We start from the raw sequence: 5,509 nt of genomic DNA, 5'->3' as shown, positions 1-5,509 counted from the left end.
CAAACGGCGTCGCCTTCAGCTGGGAGTTCTGGCTCGCGTAGGAGAATATACAGCGACCAGTTGGATGACATTTCATGCAAGTTGGATACATTCAACGTATTCCAACAACAAAGGGCCGAAATACGAAGGAGCAAAGAAGCTAGAGATGTCGCTAGAGATGCCCTGAAACAAAGACGGGATGATTTGAAAATTCTATCCCAGCCGATTGATCACCTACAGGGTGACGAGTTCGAAATAGTCTTAGACCAGCGGGTCAGCCCAGCCGGTCAGCCCACAAGCCCACCAAACCCACGCCCCAAACCCCCGCCCCGGTCATACCGTGTGCAATGTGGGTTTACCCATGTCTGCCACCCCATTCCACGTGTCAATCAATGCCCAACCCAAGCCGCAACTCAAGCCCCACCATACCCCATATTCTAAGTATAGATTTCAATTACTATATTTTCTTTTATTTCGTAAAAAAGAAAATGTTTTTGGATGACAAAGGCTACACGTGGCTAGTATGAATCTTGTCCAAATTTCTCATCTTCTGTGGATGAGAATCTTCCCTGTTTCACTTGTCATGACAATGGAGCATCGGCTCGTGATCTATAACGTGATGTAAAAACTTTTAGAAAAGATTCCTATCATTTTCAACTTTCAAAAATGTTACTACTTACTACCTCCGTTTCGTTTTTAGACCATCACCATTCACCCGTGTAAAAACACATCTAATCAGCTAACATCTTCATAAATGCATCAATAACTCTCATTTTCTCTATAACTCTACAACCATGAAACATCCTTACTAACCACTTTTTACAATTATTTTTAATAGAACTAGGTTCATACCGCGCGCGTTGCGGCGCGCAACGGCTTGATAACACGGATGTTTGTCCTTGAATTACTTGTACTTTTAATACAAACAACACCATCTCAGGATAAAAGTAAAGCATGATGGGTTTCAAAATCAAAACAACATAAAAACAACTTGATTCTCTCGTCATTTTGATTCCTCTTCATTTGTTCTTTTCATACATCTCTAACGTGGCTTTCATCTGGTAAAAAGAAAGATGGGAACTAACAGCACTTCATGTATTATGATTTTGCCACATGTGATGCACATACCCAAGAACCTAATTATTCCCACCAACATGCTAACACTTCAATAAAATGCATAAATCATGAAGAAATTGAATAGTAAAAAGCTTCAAAATTATAAAAACAAACTCACCATATATCAACACCCACAATTTGCCAAAAGAAAGTGACCAACAATTTAATTATATATGGAACAACTCTTTTTCCTCTTAGTATTTGCTGGAGTAACAACAGCAGTGGACAACCTCACAGGTTCACTATGCAGCACATGCACTCCCATACTTGGTTTAAAAAAGCGCGAGGCGCTCCGAAGCGTTTTGGTTCCAAAAGCTTTAAGCAAAGCTTCAAGCGCGAAGCGAGAGCTTCACGTATACGAAGCACTCAAAATTAAAAAAAAAATAAAAAAATATTTGTACACATCAATATGACATATTCTACTTGTTAATCAATAATAAACACAAAAACATGATTAAAAACATACCTAACACATAAAAAACATAGTTAAAACGTAAATTAAAGTCGATTATTGGAGAAAGTATGAAGAGTTGATGGAGAAGAGGGAGGGAGCGGCTGAAGATGTTTACTAACGTTCTTTTTTTTTAGGGTAAAGAAGTAGCGGGCCTCAGTTAAACCGAATTAGAGACTATTGGGCCTAAATAAAAAACCAAATCTGACCTGATTGGGCTAAAGCGTCGCTTCAAACCAATGGCGCTTCGAGCTTAAAGCGCGCTTCAAAACGCTTCACGTGATTTGTCGCCTCAGAGCAAAAAAAGCGACAACCCTAGCGCTTCATCGCCTCACGCTTTAAGCTCGTTTTTTTAAACCAAGCTCCCATATGTTCATCACCACCTTCTACCACCAACCCACCACCATCTCCGCCTGCGGTCACGTTCAAAACACCACCATCTCCACCTCTAGTCACTTTCAAACCACTACCATCTCCGCCTGCGGTTCTATCGAGGCCACCATCATCTCCAAAGCCGGTCCATAATGCTCCACCGCCAGAAAGATTTTACTACTTTGATTCGCCGCTAGATGTAACTCCACCACCACCAACTTACATTTCGTCAGGTGGTGACAACCGCGGTCCTCCATCTCCATCATTCGTGTACTTCCCGACACAGGCGGCTGCTCCTGGCGGTGGTCGTGGACCTGGTGGTTTCGGACAAAAACAGTGACCCGTATCCTTATCCTTACTACATGTATGATTCAAAGGCTGCTTCTTGGTCTTCAGGGATTTTGTGGAGTATCATGTTGTTAGTATGTATTTCTTGTGGGATCATCATATAGAATATGTTTTATTATTATTATTATTATTATTATTTTTTTTTTTTTTTTTTTTTTGGTTGCTAAACAGGATATAATCATTTGTAATCCCCTCTATATATTATAAAGTGATCTGTTTCTTTTAAATAGAAGTTTCAATGATTTTCATTCAATTCGTAAACTGATGGACTTTTATCCTGATGAGACACGAATGTTCGCCTTTAAAACTATCTTGTTCTCCGAATTTCATTCGTTTACTAATTCTAGTACCATGTGCCATGTGTTGACTTTTCATTTGTTTTTTTCCTTTGCCTCCTTATTAAGTGTGTATATAAAGGACTGGATGTGAGCATTAGTTTAGTATATGTATATATATAATATGGGTGATGAAAAACATACCAATACAAACACTTGCTGGAGCCAAAGAACTGTTGTCACCATACACAGCTTGCTTATTCACAGTAAATTGGAAAAAAAAGGATTATTTCTCTCAGCACACTTATCTGATATTTATTTTCATTTTATAAAATATGATTTTCCTCCTATCATTTGCTTTCGTTAACTATAATTTTTTTTTTTGTACAAATATGTATAATGAAAACTATAAATAAAGATTTGTAACAAAAATGAATAGTAAAAACCTCTGCAGCAGCCCATGAAGGACAATGAGTAAAACATAAAGGAAACTATCTATTTGCAGATACAAACATAATAATATTAATAATAACTTCCCCTTTGGAAATAACGAATCACCTAACATTTTATAAGCATTAATTAAAGGACCATTTCATATCTATATTCCTACAGAAGCTAATAAATTTGTAACTAAATGTAATCATAACAAACTATCATGGCCCGCTCAACCGTTTTAAAGGCCCAAAGCAAACTTCGAAATTGGGGCCTTTTATACTCACCTAAGCCTAACAAAATAGACGGATCCGATAACAGTTTCTAATAGGTTCGGGTCAATAACAAATCCTAGCTCATTTGGTTTAATTACTGAGTCGACCGTGACTTGATTGCCTTTTTGCAACAGTGAGTCCTAAAATCTAATCATGAGACTTGAATTCATGTCAATTATAAGATGTATAATATCTGAAACTATTCCTTCCAACCAATTTCTTTAAACCTATAACAATTCATTTGTATGTTATATTGCAATAACAAAAGGTGAGAAATGTTAAAATGAATTAATTTTAATGGCCTAATAGTAATCAAAAAGAAATATTTAGGACCTCAAAGGACTAACATTTTACTATTTTAGAGCACAGAAAGATTTAAGCAATACATTAAGTTGGAAAAATTCAATTAATACAAATTCATTCTCCCCACATTAGACATGATTCCATCACTAACCACAATGGTAAAAAAGAATAAACATTTTTCAAACTCAACTAAACGAAAACGTTAAGTTTTGCACCTGTTCCACACTTCTACGAAATTAGATTATTATCTATATGGTTACGAACTGGGCCAATTGGCTACACAAATAATATAAATAAGAAAAAGAAAACAAACCTCACAGGTAAAGCATTTATGTTCTTCACGATATGGAATTAGAAGTTCTATTTGTTAGATCGGACAATGGATTTTCGATGGCCCTATGCTTCTCCTTTGTAGATTGCTTTATACCATAGATCAAATCAAATAGTGTCTGTTCGTTTATCAATACAAAGTGGGGAGGTGGGGATTAGCTAATTGGGTAATAGATTTCTCTCATGGGAATAATACGCAATGGATGGATTTCTTACTGAAACTGCAAACGTTGATCAATTTCAAATGAATAAGTTGGGATGTTGGGTCTAACCTGAAGTCAAACCTATAAAATTTGAGGCCCCAAAATTTTGGAGGCCTAAAGCAGTGGCTTTATTTCATTTGGGCTAGAGTCGGCCCTGCAAACTATCACTGTACATGATCATATATCAAACAGAACAGAACAAAAAACTTACAGATGTTTGAGAATCATACGCAAGCCAAACATTGGAGAACTGGCCCCATCCGAGCTTCCGTTGAGCGATGTATCCACCAACGGAGAACTTATCGTCGATTCGAACCGCGGGGTAGCCTCCTTTCCTCTACGAATCCTGAATCCATGCATTCATCCTCATCCTCTGACACAGATGAAGAAGACAAACACGACATCATTGATTGATCTGGAATACCCATTTGATAAATAATAAAGTTACAAAATTAGGCCTAAATCCAAACTCAAACACAATTAAAACTCACCATTCTTGGCTTGAAGAACAGATTAAAAGGTCAATTTCCATCTTCGATTACCAAAAGGTTATTTAAGCATGTTTAATTGACCATAATCAAGAACACTTAACACATAGCGAGATAAAACAAAGTAGTGAAAGTACCTTATCAGAGGTGTGAGTGTGGATGCGGAGGTTGACAGTAGTGATAATGTTGGTAGAAATGCAGACGGGTGTTCCACTGGTCTTCGATTCAAGGCGATTCTGACGACCTAGTGTTCGATGTTAGGGTTTTGCAAGTGCAAAACGATGGTGATTGTGGTGACGACGCCGCAACAACGCTTTAGAACCACCGCGTCGGAACCCTAATTCAGCCACCACCATCGTCACTGTCACCGAGTTTAAGTGCATGTTTGGCTTAGCTTATTTTTAACTTATTGAAAAGGACTTTTGGGAAAAAAAAGTCAGGATTTCCTGACTTTTGGAAACTTCAAAGGACTTTTGCCTTTTAAAAGGCCTTCAAAAGGAAAGCCAAACACTTTGAAAAGTCCTTTTTCCTTTCAAAAGTCCTTTTTTTCTCAAAAAAAGGAACCCCAAACATGCCCTAACAGCCCTAGAGTAGACGGCTTCAGTTCTGTTTGTGGGAGGGGAGCACTTTTCTCAAAAGTGGGAATGCTTCATACTAACCACTATATCAGAGATTAGGAAAACATGTATATATATACAATAAAAACAGCTGGTGATGTGGTTGAAATTATTATTCATAAGGTTTGTTTTTTAATATATATATAATATATAATATAATATAATTTGTATAGTATAATTATTAAGCTTGTTTTATTAATCGAAAATTATAAAAAAATAAACATTAAAATTAAAAAGAAGGCTTAATATTATTTTTATTTCAGAAAAAAAATTAAAAATATTTTTTTATTCTAGTCATTAAGCTTCTTTTTTCAGTAAAT

General features: G+C 36.6%; 1 long non-coding RNA gene across 1 annotated transcript; it reads right to left on the bottom strand.

Annotated features, from left to right (window-relative positions):
* Window positions 1-734: 734 nt before the first annotated feature.
* On the bottom strand, window positions 735-5,237 carry LOC110922764. The gene is made up of 3 exons (XR_002583471.2): window positions 4,710-5,237; window positions 1,214-4,457; window positions 735-1,115 (listed from the first exon to the last, which is right to left on the bottom strand). It is a non-coding gene; the product is annotated as an uncharacterized LOC110922764 (long non-coding RNA).
* Window positions 5,238-5,509: the final 272 nt, after the last annotated feature.

Source organism: Helianthus annuus, chromosome 17 (genome assembly GCF_002127325.2).
Source record: "Helianthus annuus cultivar XRQ/B chromosome 17, HanXRQr2.0-SUNRISE, whole genome shotgun sequence".
Classification (NCBI taxonomy): domain Eukaryota; kingdom Viridiplantae; phylum Streptophyta; class Magnoliopsida; order Asterales; family Asteraceae; genus Helianthus; species Helianthus annuus.
The sequence above is the reverse complement of the archived record's forward strand: the minus strand, read 5'-3'. Positions and strand labels throughout refer to the sequence as shown.